This window comes from Nothoprocta perdicaria, unplaced genomic scaffold (assembly GCF_003342845.1).
Source record: "Nothoprocta perdicaria isolate Ctin4 unplaced genomic scaffold, notPer1 scaffold_40, whole genome shotgun sequence".
NCBI classification, from domain to species: Eukaryota; Metazoa; Chordata; class Aves; order Tinamiformes; family Tinamidae; genus Nothoprocta; species Nothoprocta perdicaria.
In genome coordinates, this window is record NW_020455644.1 from 1,689,997 (window position 1) to 1,709,154 (window position 19,158).

Genomic DNA, 19,158 nt, shown 5'->3' on the forward strand with positions numbered 1-19,158 from the left:
GAGGAAGCGGCGCCCGCCGCCGGGCACCGCTCGGGCCGGCACTCGCCGCCGGCGCGTTCCTACAGGCGCCGCGGAGAGCGCTGCCGCGAGCCCGGCCGCTGCCTGCGCAGCGCCCGCCTCTTGCCAAGCGTTCTAAGCAGGCGGGCTGAAATTTTTCCATACCAGGTGCCCGCCTCAGGCTGGGTTTTATTTTTCTCTTTTTTAAAATCACTCATTTCCAAAAACAATATTATTTGCCCTTGTACAAACATTCCAGCAATCTTTTATTCAAAAGGTTTCAGATGGGCGGGTGCCAAAGACATATTTTCAGCTGTCTTGTATAAAGATTCGCTCTAGTAGAAGCCTTTAAGAGAAATACAGACACTTAAAACTTGCCTAGTAGGGAGAACTTGCACTCTGGCCATTAAAGGTTACGTCCTCATTGAAGTCACTGCCTTCTGAAACATCTGGTACTGGTGGGACTGAACATGCACTGCAGATGAACCATTGCTTCCTATTTCTTAGGCTTGGTAACAGATCCGTGACCTCTGCCTTCTCCTAACTACAGCTGCTATAGTTTGGGGCAGTTCCCYGCTGAAATCCTGCCTGGCAAGAAGAAAGTTGGTGTTTGCCAGGACTTGCGCACTGAGCTATCAGCAAGAGCTCCACTACTGTAAGCCTTAAGAARCTGGTGTGCACAAGGTGGGCAGAGGTACCGCTGTGCCATAGGTTTGTGCTACAGAACATGTGCAACACAGCTAATACTTGGGACTACTTTTAGGAAACTTGGGRCTTAGTGTTTGTTTGCTGTATACAGCACATGAACACCAACTGGTTTAGAAATCTCGGAGAGAAAATACCATAGCTTGACTTTCGCTGCTCGCCTAATCCTAGCTGGCCTTCTGAGAGTGCCAAAGTCTGAATGAATCACTAAAGAGCGGCACAGAGATTGCAGAATCACACTGAGGTCACACACGGGAGATGCAGTGGGAAAAGAAAAGCAGGCTGACTGACGCAAAATACATCAGGGTCAGAAAACATATCAAGGCAAGGGGAAGAATTAGGCTGGGTCGCAAACTGGCCCTCTCAAATGGAGATAAGAGGGCCACTGGTCTTATCAGCAGCATTAGAAGCAGCAAGTGAAAAGAATGCAGGCATCACCAAGCATCCGCCGCTAAGAGCACTGTGCAAGGAGGCTCTGCAGAGCCTGTAGGCAGAAATGTAAACCTGACTGTGGAGGCAAACCAGGCCTCTTTGCTGCCTACCAGCAGCAGGCGTAGCCTAATGCGAGACCCACTTTCTGTGGAGGTTGGCTCYGGGCAAGCAGAATGCCCTGAACCTTTGCTGGAGCCTGCATAAGAAGAGCCAGCTGGAGATGGGCCCTCTTTTCAGGAGTGCTGATCATGCTTTTCAGAAGGAAGGCACTGCTCTGTAGACCATACCAGCTCCCAGARCAGACGTCCGGCCAGGAACAGTGCACATCCACACTGTTGGATGCCACAGGGTATAGATGCAACCACAGCTATAAGGCCAGAGCTCCTGACCCAGCRACCTACAGGAAACTTTTTAACGAATGATTTAGCATGGGTCTACATGAGGTCTGCTATAACCTRTCCTTTGAGGCATGTATCATTAATGCAAGCTATACCTGCCTAGTTATACWGAAGGCATGAGAAAAGGCAAGCTATGCAGAGCTGTTTGAACAAGGAGTGGTCTTAACATATGCTTCTACCAAAGGTAATAAATTGCATCCTTAAATCTCAGTTGAGTTTGAACAGACTCTAGAGAGAAATACAAAACTTTGGAGAACTGTCACAAAAATAATGACCAGAGCTAAAATACCTTGATATGCCTATAGGATAATCATGACCCACTCTGTTCTTTCCTCTTCCAGGAACGGAGGACTAGCAGAGTTCGAGCTCAACTAGATTGTGGAAAACGATCTTACACTGGAATTTGAGCTACCTCAGGGTGGTCATAATTAGTGCTTAATAATTGCCTCGAGAGGCAGGTCACAGAGGCCCTCCTTTGATACTGGGAGGAACACAAACCATCTTCACAAGCAGAGAAGAATTCAGTTCTCCAGGGGCTCGGCGCAGAGAATGGTAATACCTCAAGTAAAGGCTTCCCAGCACATGCAGCAGAACTACAACATTCGCTGAAGTTTGTCCAAGCAGATGAAGCTTGTGAAAACAGAGTGACAGGAATTTTCAGTCAGCTCATCATACGGGAGCCAACTGACACAGATGTCAGCTAGGTGTGGGCATCCAAAGATGCTCCTTCCCTGTTGTCCCCCATATCTGTAAAGAGGATGGCATCCTCTGCCATCCTCTATCACTTTTCCATAGCATCAGAGAACACCCAATACACAGCTCAAGGTGCACTGGAAGAAAGGGCCCGGTATTTACATTTTCTCTGGCACACTGTGCTGAGAAAGATACCTGCAGGTTCGGACACCCAGCCATTTGCTGAGCTGAAAAACTTGTTTGATCACTGCATTCCATCAGGTCATCCTCTATATAACCAGAGCAGAAAAGGCCAACCTGGCTTCCCACAGATCATGCTGCCCAAGAGAAAATAAAGTGAAACCTCTATTCATATCAAGTTGACCAGAACTGCTGAGTCTCTAAAGCCTCTAGCAGGCTTTGTTGAAATAGAAATGTCAGCCTTAAACATACAAGTGAAAGTGCAACTGTTACTAACACATTAGTTGACATACTGAAGGAGCTGGACAAGGCTAGCGTGGCGTTGGAGAGGTGGACCATCAGTTCCCCTGACCAGATAATGAATATGGTCCAACAAGAGCGGTCTGATCTCCTTCCACTCCTTTTCCTCTCTCCTTCATCCCCAACCTTGGACATGCATAAAGACAGAAATTAGCCAAAACAGATCACCGATTAGGTCTGAAAGTTGTTCATGCTTCTTTCTAGAACATTTACTGTTCTGTTTGTTTTTTAAATGCCTATGAAGAAATAATCACAGTCCATAGAAGTTCATGATCTATGGGTTGAGAATGGCTTTTGATGCCCTCAAAAGACATTTCAGTATAAACAAAATTGTGATGTCATTATTAATATAGTCAGAGGTTTGGATGAGTATTGGTTTAGATGAGTAAAGTAGRTTTGGAAGGTATATAACAAGTCAAGACAGGTTACTGAGGAAACAAAATCACTACTATTTCGTTTTCTCCTGACTTTTAAAAGATCATCTGCCTCTATGTTTCTTTTGCTTCCACAAAAATAAAAATAATAATAATTAAAAAAAAAACTATTAGGTGTTTGAGGGGTTACAAAATTAAGAGCTTTCAGTCTAGGGGAATTTACTTCAACTTTAAAAAAAAAATCCCCTATCCCTTAAAAAAAAAAAATAGAAAAGAAAAATTTACTGCCTAATCACTGCCAGGTATGTTGCAATACTGAAATCAGTACAGAACTCTGACAGAAAGAGAACTTACAAGCCCCRGTCTCTGGGACTTGGCCATTTTAGAAGACATGATCAGATAGTGTAAGAGGCCACTGACAAATTACCTAACGTCTTGGTTGTGTGTCCACCTGTTTCTATTTACCCCTCTTTAAGAACAGCTATTCTAATATATAATGCCTGACTTGTCTGAGACTAGTGTAATGCAGATAATACTATTTTCCATTTAATCAGTAATAGCAACAGAAGACTTCAAAGCAAATTTAAGTTTCTCTACATTTGAAAATACGTGCAACTAATATTTAACATAAATTTCTTCCTCTTTCCCACTTGGGTGCAATATCTAAAATTTGAGAAACCTCATCCGCCTATCTGGAAAAGCAGTGAAATCCATCTTCCAACTTAATCACATGTTTAAGTGCTTTCTGGTTTGTGGCCCTGGTTCAGCATTTCTATGTCCAGCTGAGCACACGAAGAAGCCTTCCTGATGTTCACCTTCCTGTTGCATAGCTCTCCGGTAGCCATCATCATTTTTTCCCTCTGAAATAAAAAGGAACTGCTGTTTAACTGAAAAGACAATGTTGGAGCAATTTAGGTTGGAAGAGGTTTCTAACCACTAGGAGAAGGCAGGTCTAGGGAACCTTTTCAAAACAGATCTAAGGCAACTTCTCTCTTTCTTGAGAAAGAAAGAAACTTACTTGTTCAAGATAGACCTGGAAGTAGTCATTAAAGCTTTTACCATGTAAATCCTTGAAGCAGGAGAGGGCTAAACTTAAGCTCTTTCAAGAACAGCTTCCAAGAAGCTCTTTGCAATCCAGTGGTCTTGCACATTTCATATCCACACTTATGCCTTGTTATCCATATATGATCTCTATTTAATATTTTAACCTGCAGATCAAAGCTATCAGCACCCTTGATTATAGCACTAGTTAGCCTAGCGTTCTGTGTTAAACCTTTAACCCTTCTCTCAGCCAAGGAAGGCTATTAAAGGTTAGTCATTTTTTTTTTCACATGCATAGAAGGAAGATATCAAATACATACTAAATATATTCATATATTGTGGGTTCCAGGTATCTGAGATAAATTGTGCAATATGGGACTCTAAATCCTCTTTTCCCACAAGACTCTATTAGATGATCATATTCTTCCCACACAGTTTCTCTTCCATTACCCTAGGGAGTTTAATCATACCTGTTATGATGAAAGCCAACTTCTAAATGAGTTTGGACATCCTCTGGACTCTATTCCAGAGCACCAAATTAAATATGTGCCAATTATCTAAATATAAAATGCCTTCATTGGCATCTCTGCCTCACAGTGTCATACGACAAGACCTTCAGCTGAAGACCCATCAGATTCTTACCTTTAAAAGGCAACTGTAACATCACCTGCATTAACATCACTTTTTGTGAACTTTATATCAGCAGAACCATTCTTTCAAACTCAGTATATTATAAGTAACTTAATTTTTGTTCCTAAAACGCTGTGTGCTAAGGGAGGAAGCAATATACTGGTGCAGTCACTACTTTTCCATAGGAAATAACTTTAYTATGTACTGAGTTTCAGTTTGCTGTTGTGGTGGTTGCTTGCTGACCAACAACAAAACCAAAAAATATTTTTAACTTTGGTTACTTTTTTTTTTCTATATTTGAGACACTTCAGCTTTGAGAAGTCAGATACATAGAAAAATATACTATTCGGACAATAAAGTCAAAGCCATTGAGTATTTAAATAAATTGTACTAACAAATCAAAGAATCTTATGACATTATCTAATTAAATTGAAATTTAATGCTTTAGTGAATATTACTAAACTTAGTGTGTTTATTGTGTATTACCAAATCCATTATACATTGCCTTTTCCAATTCTTATGTTCAATGATAATCTTATGTATTCGTCTTTTCTCTATCAGAGTTAGGAAACCTTGCTTTTTAAAAGGGAATTTAGCAAGAAGATTAGAGAGAAAGTTGATAAGAATATGTCTGTAAGCCAGGAAGGCAAATCCTTCTCTTCTGGCCTCCCGAGAAAACAGATATGAATGTTGTTTGTTACAGAGCATAGAAAGGATATTGAAAAATCTGATTGTTAATGAAGGACGTGGCTGATGCAGATGAGGTTACACGTCCCACCAGGCACAGCTTGGTGATATTTTGGGGGGAGGAAGTGGGTGGCCTACTTTGCTTCCTCCCTCACTTAAAAAGAAATACCTTCATGTRTGCATGTATTATGATCTACACTATCTCTGCTTTTCTGGCACTGACAGAGAAACGTGGATATAAGGAACGCTTATTTACAAGTCAAATTCATGTCCTGCATTTTGTTATGTTGTAATTACCCTTAAGGAGAGTGTGCTGCTAATGACCTGTGTGTATTCCCTAATGCAAATCGGATTAGGGATTACTGATGCTATAACCTCCTCACGAGGGCACTCTCGTGGAAATCCCTTGTGTGAATGTGACTTCTAGAATGTTCAGGACTTTTATATGAGACTTGTAAAAGAACACAGCAACCCATAGCAAGGCACTACAATAGGWTTATCAGGTGAAAGGAAAAATAACCTATGGCAAATTTAGCTGYATTATTCAGGAGATAAGTGTCTACAGCAGAAACCCAGGGAGATTACTATCTATCTGTCTACTGTCTTACTGAAGACAACTCCTCGCAAATCATTAAAAGATAAAATTAATACTTTACAAGTCCTTACAATCTGCTCTCCTTTTGTAGCTTTTCTTAACAGAGTTGTAAGACTCTTCCAACAGGTTATATGTCTGTAAAATAGTCAAATCTCCGTTAAATATTTTCCAGGCACATTGTGAAAATGCACTCTTGCTCATGTCTTTAAGGACTCTTCCACGTATGTGCTTTCTGTTCTAATGGCTTATTCTATTTTCCATCTTGAAACGGCCATGGCAAAAATCCTTCCCATTAAGCAATTCTGGGCAAAGAAGCYCAGAGGGCCACAGTGAGAAGAATGCAGCCAGAAATGGGAAAGGCCAGCGAAGGAAAGCAAGGTACAGCATGCTCTGTCTCAACTCCTAAATTGCCTGYGCTCCCAATCCAGGGGATTTACTAAGTGAGCTGGCAGTGTGCTTAGAAGTGATGGCCCCAGGCCATCACAGTGAAAAATGGAAACTGTTACCTGCACTTTCTGTGCTTTACAACTTAAATTCTTATAATATTTATGAAAGTAGCGAACTATAAGTAAATGCCATGCAAGACAATGGTTCCGTCAACAAGCAGGACACATGTTTCTGCAGCACGCCGTGAACGGGGTAGGAATCAGATTACATCCCATCAGCCAGCTGGGAAGCTAAGTTTTCCCTTGCGATTTGAACCACCAAGTTGTTTTTGGCAAGATACAAATARCTGTGTCCCTGACAGACATCTAGGCAGTGAATTTCCAATTAAGGAGAAGTTGCATTTAAGTTTCAAAAACTGAATTATGGACTTCACCTTAATTCAGCAGCCACTGCAAAACAATTTGCCTATCAAGTTACAGGCAATCTGGAAATACAAAATGCTGACAGAAGTCCAGCAAAAGGTAGCTATTGGACTGCCATTTGTCTAGAAAAGGATCACAGTGGTTATAGCCAGCTCACATGAATTGTCAGTTTTATTAAACTGCCTTACCTCAGATATGTGCTGTTATTTTTTTTTTTCTAGCAGATTGATTGGGGTGAGGGGTAGAGGTGGAGGGAAGTTGAGAAGGCAAGTCAGAGTTTATCCCTATCAAATTCAGACAGAAAAGATTTTTAGAAGTTTCTTCAATTTTCTTCAACTGAGAAAATTAAGGTTTTACCTAGTCTTTTCTTCTTCCAAAAACTGTCCTGTGGCACTGACAAATTCAGCTTTAAGGCAGGTGTCTAAAAAGCTCCTCTCTCTGTATTACGAGTTTCATTTCTTGTTTACTTCTTGTTGCCAAAAGCTGTTCTGCAAAGCTGTACAAGTACATGGGACAGACCATACCATCTTGGTGCTGCTGAAATGCTCGTTACACTCTTTAMATTCCTGTTCTGTTGCTATCATCTATTTTAAAGATGCACCATGTTTGGACAGCATGTCAACTTTTTGGCTGTTAATAGAAAAGACGATTTTCTGAAAGACAAAAATCTTTCTCTTTCTGACCATGTTGCACACAAACAACAACAGAAATTTCATATAAGATATTAGCTCAGGAATTCATCCCAAGTGATTTTTGTAAAATCAGACAGTGGATAATTTATGAGTGATATTAGAATTGCTATTTACTGGATATTTTTTTTCTGGCAATCTTCTGTCTACAAATGTGGTTCAATATTTTAGGCTTCTTCTTTTAAAAACTTGAAATAGAATCAATACCCTTAGAAATTACATTTAAATAAATAATAAGGAAGAAAAACTATGTGGAAACAGTTTACAGAAATAGATCATTTGGGAAAGACGTAAATAACTACGTCTTTTAAAACATCTACGTCTTTTAAACTGAGCTCCATAATAGGAATAGCTAGTTAYTTACAGCAATGACTAGTTTAGCACATATGCTGAAAGGGCTACTGTTAGCATTTAATGATTAAAAAGAAACTAGGCCAGTAACTTAATACACATGTAAGTATTTAAATTTGAAAGTCAAACCTAAAAAAGGAGTTAAGAAGTTTGGCGCAAATCTTGAAACCAACATCATTTCAACCAGCACCCAGCTACAAAACTCTTGTTTTCTTTGGTGAGTGTCATCTTTGCTGGAATATTCCCATTGACTTAAAACTGAGCAAGGATCCCTGTGCTGCTTCCTCAGGGTGTCATGGCATCCCACAGGACACACACCTGGCTTGGTTTGACTGCTCAGGGTACCACATGAAGAAATTTAAAATGGTATCAACTGCTGCACGGGATCAGTTCACAGCTCTTTATGTTCCAGATACAAATCTGACACTGACACTGACACTGATACAAATTCTGACACTGTCCCATAGCAGAGGCTTAGCAAAAAAAGAAACAGAACAACTGTAGGATCTTCCTCTAGAGCATCCCCCAGTTCTCTGCAACCAGTCTGGAGATTTCTTGGTCTGAAGGCTGTCTCCAGACCACCATGTTCAGGGGCTGCCAATAGGCCAGTCTGCCATGGCTTTCTCCAACATATTCTTGGTTAGATTTATACTCCTGATGAGTCAAAGAGAACTGCTTTGCTTTTGTAAACTCACTGCCTCACAACTGAAAAATTAAGACCACTCAAATTATAAGAAACAGCCACTATTTCTTGTTCCTTTGCATCATATTACATGTGTTTTTGTAAATCACTGCCATRTTATTTTTCTAAATATCTTTCCTTCGGACAGAGTGACTGTTCCAACCCGGCTACCATGGATCCTTTGCATAAAAATCAGTTGGAACCCTTGTCCCCATCTCCACTTCTGTACTCCTGTACAGCCATTTATAGCCAAGGAATAATTCTTATTTTATTCCTCCTCAATTTCTGGATCTAAATTAATACTGGAAGACTATTTTACCAATTAATATGCAAGTCTTCCCAGTCTAACACTGTGCCCGTCCTGCTGAAGTTTGAAAGCAACAGGCACTATCAATGGTTTGGCAATCTTTTTGTCTCCCCTCAGCATTTACTTGAAGCATTTGTTATATTCTTCTGGCAAAGTCGAAGTATAGAGTGACAACACTTTTTATCTTCAGCCCTGTGGTGTGGTTTGCACTGCTTTTGGAAATCTCACTCAGTTGGTCCTGTTGAAATTGTGCGTAAAACATCCTTACATCAGCAGATGCAGAGATCAGGCTTACACATGCAGTTCTGACCTAACTCAGAATAACTAATGATCGTAACATTTTTTCTTCTCCCAGTCACAAGGTACCATAAGAACATAAAGTCTTGCAGTCATTATAAACATTTTCTTTTTGGTCTTTGTAATATAAAACTACTATGATAGCTACAGAGAAATATTCCAGAACTCTGGCATATCAAAATTGTCTATAAAAATTAAGTTTGCAGGATTTGCTTGGAAGAAACAAATACATAATAATAAAAAACATACATAATAATGACAACGTCAAGGCCCGTACTTTGTTTTCTAGTCTCAGAATCTCCATGATATTTAAGTGTTACTGTTGTACTGCATTTGTATAAGAAATTTGCTTTCTACCTTATTCTCCCKTAGAGTTTAATTTGAAAGAAAAACAAAACACTACTAAAGATAGTCATTCATTCAGTACTAACATCAGTTCAACTGACAAAGGTCTGCACAAACCTTCTAGTTACAGGGTATGGCTTGCTTTGTTTAAGTTTCTAAATTAGGTTATAYAAAAACTTATTAGGATTTATATCACCCTCCCAAAACCCTGTATAAACTCTGAGCTCTGCAAAGTGTAATACAAACCAAAGATAGAATATTGTAGATRGAAATAAAATGCCAAACATAAGCTTCATAATTTGCCAAGAAAACTGTAGATAAAAATAAAGCTTGGAGGTTAACTCTAATACTTGGCTGTAGGAAAGCTTACTTTGCTAAGGACTAGAGTTTAGAAAAACTCCCTAAAGAACTCTTAACTTGAGCAAGAACAGACTGCAAGGACTTAGGTTATTTAGAAAACAATTCCTTCCAGAACTAGAATGATCAGCTTTCCCTCATCCCAGTTTTCAGTCACAGTAAAACTCCTCTGCTGTCAAAATTTCTAGAGAAACCACAGAAGGTTCAAAACAGACAGGTTCTGTCAAAAAATGACTGCTTTTGGACAGTGATACTATATCCTGCCACTGTTTCTGTCTCAGCAAAGGAGCCCCAGTAATCAAACACTTCTGGCTAGTATACAACCAGAGGGAAGGATTTTTTTCCTATGAGGAGCTACACTCTAAATACCTCAAGTGTTTTGTTATATCTCTGCCCTCTTAAAATGTCTAGGCCAGAGGCAAGTTACAATCCTGGGGCTTGATGCTCCTACCTGCACATGGTGCCTCTGTCGGCATGAGGCAGTAAGTTTCACCCCTTCATTCTGCCACTGAAATGCTCTCTTCAGAGCTAGTGCTTCTCASTATTGCTCATGGCAATAAGCAAAAAGAAAATCAACATTACTAGTGAGTTGCCTCCCCTTGCACCTATTCCTTCTCTATTGGTTTCAACAGGCTGCTATAGGGTATCAGCTAACCAGCACCTGGGCTGTTGCAGTCCTGCTGCAGTCTACCGGTAATTTCCCTTCTCTTGAGCTAGCACTGCTGCTTCTACAATTGCACAGTGTGCTGGCTCAGCTRAAAACCAATCCTAAGAAGGGTATTTGCTGATGTTTTTGGATCATGACAGTCCCCAGTAGATGTGCTACAGATGCTACAAAACTGCAGCTTTCRTCTCGTCTCCAGTTTGGCCATCACATCAGGCTCCTGTCCCACCATTAGCTTTTCATACCCAAATCCATGCGCTCTCTCTTGCAGCCAGTAGTTCTCAGAAGTGGTCCATAAGTATCCGCTGTGCCACTTATTCCTTCCTTTACAATCCCACTTAACTTGGACAGCCTCCAGTGACAACTCCCTAAAAACATAATAAAAATAAAATAATAATAATAAAAAAGCACTCTTCTTGTTTACTTACCTTGCCCATTTGTAAGACTTGTGTATTTGATTGTACTCCTTGAGGCGCTGGCTGTGTCTGTGCTAGGCATTGTGGAAATACAGAACAAAAAATGCTGGCATCAGAGACCTCCACACTATGGTAAAACAAGGAATAAAGTGACATGTCCTAGATCCAATAAAGGAGAATAACAGCCATTGCCAGGGTGTCTGAGGAGCATATCAATAGCAATACTTCTCACTGTTGTTGGTACTGTCTGCCATTGCMATCACTAGGAGTGCTATATAGCAAAAGAAAAGCTATGAGGTAAGGTGCACTTGTGCCTCAGCTGGCCTGGGCACAACTAAATACACAGGCCGATATGTTTCCATAAACATAAGTTCACTATGACTGCATTTCCCTACTCTAGTCTGAACTGACCAGACATATGGACTATTGTGGCACTCAGACAGAAACAGGATAATCTTCATGTGATGAAAGGGTGCTCTGCCCACCAGGGCTGCATGTGTCTCCAAGAGCAGCAGAGTAACCCAATGCTGCAGGCCTTCCAGTAAAAGAGAAGTGGGTTATACTGTACTTCTCCTGTTGTGCTGCTTAAATGCCTCAGGCAGCAGCTCTTCCATTTTCTATCTCCCTGACGCACATGTCTGTCTTGAGCCCCTTACCCCAAATAAGTTCACACTTCTTRGCTCTGGTGAAAGAGCCCTGGATGTCACCTGCACGTCACTGACACAAGAGCCCCCGCTGCCTCCCATGCAGACAGAGCTAATGTAAGAGACTTCTCACCAAYGCCAAGCTCTCAGCATGAAAGGGACGTGATTCAGAACCACCAGTGTGTTTTTTCCGAGGGATAAGATAGGGACAAATCAAAGGCCATCCTTGCTAAAGTCCTCAAGCAAGATGCACACTTACAGAGCTGTGCCAGCAAGATTACCTTTGTTAGCAGGCCCAAGCACGATCCTTGGTAGCAAAGTCTAGACCATGTTACTAAAATAAGATAGCAGAAACTAAGTGCTCTTTGGACATAGTTTGACAGTAGGTTGCCAACGCAGGTGCTGCATGACTGGTCCCGATAAGAACAGTCCTCCAGCAACCATCCCACAGTGCCTTTGTTTTTGAGGAAGTAACTACTTCAGTCACGAATTTGAACTCCACCACCCAGGAACCCCTGATGCCAGAACCCTCAGCCTTTGCTGAAAAGCCCATTTGCCAGCGCATCATGCCAAGCAAAAGCTCCAGCTGAGAAGTGTGCTGCTGCCTGGGAAATGATTCGGTAACATGGGTAACAGTTGCTGCGGTGTGGAAAGCGAGGCTGGGCTTTGCTAAGAAACAGCAAGTGTCCTACCGGGARCTCAGGAAAACACAAAATCTGGGCCTGCTTTCCTCCAGAATGGGAAGGTCCTTGACAAACATGGCAATGATGCTTTTCCAGTTTGGTCCCTTGTGCTTCATTAGACCCAGGAGAAGGAAATGTTGGCAGCGCTCACTGATGACTGATGGGCATGACCCTGATGGCAAGTGCAGCCAGAGGAGGTGACACAGACAACAGGAAGAATTCTGTTCTCAATCAGGTTAAACCTAGACTATGAGAGGGCAAGGGAAGATGGCTCAAGTGACTCTGTGGCATGTTCTTTCTTCAATCCATTAGTAGCAGTTGAAATCTACATTCTCCCTCCTTATGGAAGGGTGCCATGTGTGTTCTCTAGCAGGCTGCAAGAGAACAGATAAGCAGACTTTTTAAGACCACTTTATTCTAATATCATGGCATGGCCCAACAAAGCAGGCTAGAGCAAAGGACCAAGAGCTTCACCGAGAAGCAAACTGAGAGCAGCATCGAAAGCAATCCTGAAACTGGAACGCAGCGTGTGATAGCCTGTCTGCTCATTTGCAAAACCCAGCCACACGCATCTCCACTCCACCTGAGCAGGCTGTCTAAACTAACACGTGTCACTTCACAGCTGGGGCAAGCAGAGACCACACATATCCCCAGTTCCCACAGTCCGGCTGACAGGCACTTGCTAACACAGCTTTGCATGTGCCCACACCCAAACATGTTTCTCAATCAGTKAATTTTAACAAGGGACTCACCGGACAGCATTTACACATCTTGAAGAATGTAAGATAAAGATTTCCAGACACTTGCAATCCCAGCGACTGTTCAGTCCACAGAGTGCTCCATGCTTCTATCTTTCCTCACAGATTGCCTCCTTGTGTGTCATGCCATGCTGGTAGAACAGTGACTGTATTACCACTTCATATTCTTATCTATATGTTCCTTCCAGCTCTTGTCACATTTCCCCATGTATGTACAAAATCAAAAAACTCCTGTCTATGAGCTGAAGAAGGTTGGGAGGCCTTATACTGGCACAGTGATTGTGTCAACACATCTATATCAGTCTGCTTGCAGCTTTCTGAAAGGATGTGCTCTTCGGAAGAGGTGCATTTTCTCCTTCAGTGCTCAGAAGCAAAATCCCTAGAAAGGCGTCCCACATCAGTGAGGTGCTCCGTCTTTATGCTCCGAGGCAAGGTCACATGCATGAAGGTAGTCAGGAATGAGGAGTCACTCAGCATTTTAGAAACCCTTTTATTTCTAGCATAAAATCTGGAATTACTACCTTCAACAGAAAGGAATACCCCCTGTCTGGAAAATAATCTCTGTTCCTTACATATTCATACAAAAATGATGGCACACTAACCAAGAACCATCCAGAATTTCAAGCTTCCAGAGTGTGACTGCAAATCAGCTTCCAAAATTGACAAAGCTACTCTCATTTTTTTTTGTCTCAAAGAAACATCTCCACTGAGCCCTGAAGTCCTGACAATGCTCGAGGACACCCAGATTACTCCCCATCAACGAGAGTTTATTTCAGGCCCAGAAGCRTCATTTCACTGCCTCAACTGTCCCTTTGATAAAGCCAGTCCTAAATGAGATATACAACTTCACCTAAAATGGTGGGATAAAAAGGTKACAAAATTTGAGAAGTAATGATGGATTGTTTTTAAATGCAAAAAAAAAATGTGGAAAAGAAAAATATTGTTGGAATAAAAAATATGGAAAGTTTACCTTAAACACAGCATTTGTAGGATACTGGGCAGAGCAGAAGGATCCCACAAAACAGCAGTTTGAAACTAGRAACGTGCACTTCATGGTGCTTCATGGACATAGTCTCTTGTAACAGTKCCAAGTGTAATAGTCACAAAGATCCACGGCATGAACAGAGGCAGCCAAATGCCATTAACCCATCTAGCGTTCGGAGTCAAACCTGGCTTTAGTCACAGTCACATAGCCAAGACCACTGACAGGCATAAAGAAATCGAACAGTTGGCCTGAGATCCTCTTTTCGGGATTAACCTATGCACTGAGGCCTCTCTGCTTCTACTAGCAGAGATTGATTTGCATTTGCAGTTTAATGAGGTCCCGTGTCGTGCCGAAGTGCATGGCAGCGGGCTTGATGCGGGCAGCCTGAACCTGTGTCACACAACCCACTGCTGCTAGGTTGCATCCAACTTTCTGCTCATTAAATACTGTGTATTGTGTTTGTTTTTGTTATGTTATTAGAATGGTCTTATGGAAATAGAAGTCACTGAATAATTCCTTATCAAAGCTTCAGGCCAAGTTTTATCCTTCTGCTCTTGCAAASGATATGATTTGTGAAATAGGAATCTAACCAACTACAGACTTCTTATTGTTTGTTCTCACACCCATGAAAGCATTTCCACTGAATTTCTTTTCCTCCAAGCAGTCACTCAAGTTTAACTATTTTCTAGTGTTTGTACATGGGAAAAAAGCTTTCTTCATACCTCAAGATTAAATACCAGTATCGCTCTTTTTGTACAATGAATGATTTATATGGCACCTTCACATACTAAGAATTAGACATGTTTCATACACTAAGTATTATACATGTTGGATCTCGTAAGTGCAAGCAACCACAACACATACTACAAGCTTAACACTCATGAAGAATGAGTATTGGATACACATTAATTCAGTGAGAGAGAAGAAGAAATGAATAGCAGGTTTGGGCTTAAAATTTTAGCTCTTTTTTTTCTAGAAATGTGTATTTGGCAATATAGGAATGCTGTTTTCAGCTGAAGGTTGAGATGAGTGAATGATCAATACAACAACACATGGACAAAAATCTAGTAATCACAGAAGGGGAAAGAGAATGCAAGGCAGAAGAGAGACTGATGGTTTCCATAAAACATTTCGATTCCTGCTTTGATTTGGTTTAGCTTTGTACTTAGCTATTGCCTAAGGAAAACTCTCCAATCGAACACATCATGTCTAATGTTAGATGCTGTAAATGTAATGCTTTGTGTGGGACACTATCCATTTGGTGTGGATCCCACAAAGTGGGGTCAAATCCTGAACTGGTTCCAAGGGTGTAGGTGCGTGTTACTCTTTCCTGTAGAGATAAAGCATCCAAATAAAACAGTTTCTGGTCAAAGAAGGAGATAAAGAAAAGGTAGTAACAGGGCCTTCTAACAGGCCTACTTTAGCTGACATAAATAGCTTGATAGATTGTCAGTTTTATACCTTAATTAAGGACTACCAAAAAATAATAATAATCACAAGAATTTTGCTCAGATACCAAAGAAGGAAAAATATTCTTTTGCCTACAAGTGAATTTCTAATATCTGCAAGTTTCCTAAGTGGCTCTGAAAGGAAATGAGGGTTTTTTTCCCCTGTTGCTGTAAAAAATACGACTCATGAGTATTTGATTGACATCCTTTGTATTTCCCACTACCCACAAAAGAATGCTCCATACACATATTAGCTCATTTACCATTATGAATTGTAACTGCTTACAGCAGCACAAACAGCTCTGGAGAGCATTTGATGTAAATTCTGCAATTGCTTAATTCTTTGCAACTCCAATGACTTCAGTGCATATATTTCAGATTTGCATAAGTATAAATATGCCAAATCAGGACTGAGAAATGCGCTTGGCAAACGTTSTTACAATTAAGATCTTTTGCAGTCCTACCTGCAGGAAGAATTATTTGGCCTTTCAACATATTTGAAAAGCTTTGAAAAACCYTCCCTCCAACACACGCATGTTCTGCCACAATATTTTTGTGCCCCCCTGAAAGTGCTTTAATGCCACTAGGAAAGAGAAAAGGTCTAATTCTGTGCTGGAAACCTGGCTGAGAGTGTCCCTGTTGGCAGAAGCAGGGCTGCCTCGGGTTGGCATAGCAGGATCACCCCGCGCAGCCGGCTGCACTCAGAGCTGGCGCTGCGGAGTTACTAAGCCTTCCCTATGGCACGGAGTTACCATCCCACAGGAGGGGGGAAAAAAAGAGCTGAGTCTAGCGATACTTTTAAAATAAGTAAGAGCAGGTAAAAACATGCTCAGCTTACAGCAGCACCAAACCCAGCTCATTCAAATACCCAAGTCAACACATTCCCTCATATCCCAGCCTCCCAGGAAAGTTTTACCTGTGCGCCTATTAGCCACGAGAAGCAGCTCAGGAACTTTGTTCCCATTATCGGGAGTAGTTTAGGCCTACATCTTTTAAGGTACCTAATTCCTAATCCTAGGAATTCAGGCAGCTGTGTATCTTTGAGAATCCAAGCCTAAGCTTCACTAAGTATCAAGTGAGAGTGATTGAATTCCACTAAATTCCACATATAACTTGAGGATTTAAAACCTGTACCCCTCAGGAATACATCCTTACCAAATCCCAACACCAGATTTGGATCTGGCCTCTGCAATCCACATCCTAAAATTTACTGCAGCCAAAACCTAAATGAACTGGGCTTCCAAACAGCAGATACTTGCAAATAGCTGCTGGGTTGCAGTTTCTGACACAAGTTGCTCCTTGCCAGGTGAGCTGGTGGAAAAGGTTTGGGACCTCAAGCAGATGCAGTTTGTTGCATCTGGTGCTGAGCCATTGGTAACAGTTCCCTGCCATCTGTTTTAGCATGTATCAGGAACCCTTGGTTATTTTGTTCGATAGAGTCACTGCCAATTCCCAGGGAGGTTTCTGTTCAGGGGCCCCAGGAGGTGACACTGCAGAGAATGGCTGCCTAGTGGCCTTCTTGCACCGAGCTGCACTCCTGCTTGGACATCTGCAATTCCCGAGGGAAGGATCTCATCCATTGACATATTTCATCTTGTGTCTGCTTCTAAGGAACTCACAAAGCAGGAGACAGGAGGAATTATTGGAGGAACATTCATTATAAGGGCAACAGTTTGCAAACTGAGTGCTGAAAATTTAAGAGATCTGTAAATCCCAATTATTATAGGTTAGCTATATATGCTGCACTAATAATAGTAATAACTATTGTTAACAGATAGGCTAAGGTAATAGTTTATTAGAAAAAAAAATCCTAACAATTAGCTGACAAATACTTTTCAGTAGCTGTTCATTTAATTTTAGCTCTTTTTTTTTTTGGAAATTCAAAACAATTAGAAAGCTCTATGGATGAATCTTCCATACCGGACACACCACAAGAAAAAAAAAAATCACAGAAAATCTTTCTCTATGAAGCCATAAACTCTCATTTCAGAAATTCCCTCTCTCTGCCAGGCGGAGCCCAGTGCAGACAGAGGGCAGGACACAAGATCAGCTCTCAGGTGGGACCCTGGGACTCAGAACACAAATTCAGCCACGATGCAGCTCAGTGCAAACGACAATAATGCTGTGCAAATGAGAGTCATTAGTGGAAGAAGAAGCCTCTACATGAGCACAACCGGGGTACCCAAACATTTAGTGCCAAAAAATATGGGCAGGACTTTTCATGATACCGACATGCATCATGTTGACTTGTCCTGGCTCATACTATTAATTCCTCATCTAAGGAGGCATCAAAGTGTCCCAACAAATTTCAGCATGAGTTCTTAAAAAATATGCCCTTGGGAAATGGCAATTAAGTTTTTTTTTTTCCTTTTCTTTTTTCTTCTCTGATATTAGAGAGATTTTCATAGGAATGCCTATTCACAAAGGTCTAATCCTGCTCATGATCTGTACCCCTGAAGCTCAAATGAGCAGATGTTGGCTTAACCACCTCGCTGGGGATTCCTGCACATGCAGGCCTTGCCCAGAGACACAGCGTGCTGCTGCAGTGCAGCCAGCCCATGCTGCAGTCATAGCCTGAAGGGGCTCTAATTGGTTGGGTGCAATTTAGAAGACTAAGCTGACTATAGGCTTAGAATGATTTTGGTTTTCTTTATCCTCTAGAGATTCTCCTGGGTGGTTGCAGAAACACTCCATGAACACTGACAACCTCAGCGATCAAAGAGCTCTTGCAAGCATCCAGTCTAAACATCACTTGCTGCAATTCAAGCATTACACACAAATGACTTACACAACTTCCCACTTTTTGGTCTACTTGTTCTGTATTTGAAAGGTTTTCTTGTCTTTCCAAAGCATTTTTTCTCCAAGTGTTAGGACTGATGTCTTTTCGGTCTTTCTTTGCAGATCTTATGCTAAGTCAGCCGCAGGAGGACAGCATAGCATTTGATTGATCAGTCTTTCTAACGTGTATGTTATTAGCATGACTAAAAAAAATAATTATCATTACTCTATATATGGACAGACCTTTTGTCTTTTTAGTGGTAAATGCATTCCAAGAGCACTGCTATGAAAAGAAAATTTATAAATTTTGCTTTATTAAACTTGGCCAAATCTGCAGCTCAAGTGRTCACAACAACCACTGCAAGTTCTTTTTCATGTGTTGGAAGGTTGTGCCACTCCTCTAATCCACTCCCCTTCCATCTACTGACATTGACTGTATTCAAGATAGTTGGCCTAGTAGCAAAATGAAGAAGTAGGAAATGATTACAATGCAAATTTATATAGCTAATTGTACCCTCCCTTTTCACAAACATATTCATCATTTTTTCCCAATATCCGGTGATTATCAATGTTTTGACTAGATGATTCACCCATACACTTTACATACCAATGGCTGATAAACTGCCACAGCTAGAACGCAAAACCTACCTTTGTGTAAGAAATGTTCACAGACAAGAMAATTACCCCAGTTGTTAATTACTGCTCATCAGTCATTCTGATTTTCCAGTAGTAAAGGCATACGTGTATCTGCTTTGCAAAGCATTTGGTACCTGTGATGTGTTGCTTTAAGTTACTCAGAAGGTGAAGTATGGAACGTAYAAGGTGCCCATGATTGGGATTGTCCAATGCATGTGCAGTGAATAATGGAGTAAATCCAAACAGATTGCGTACAGACAGTACAGTGCAATGCTGG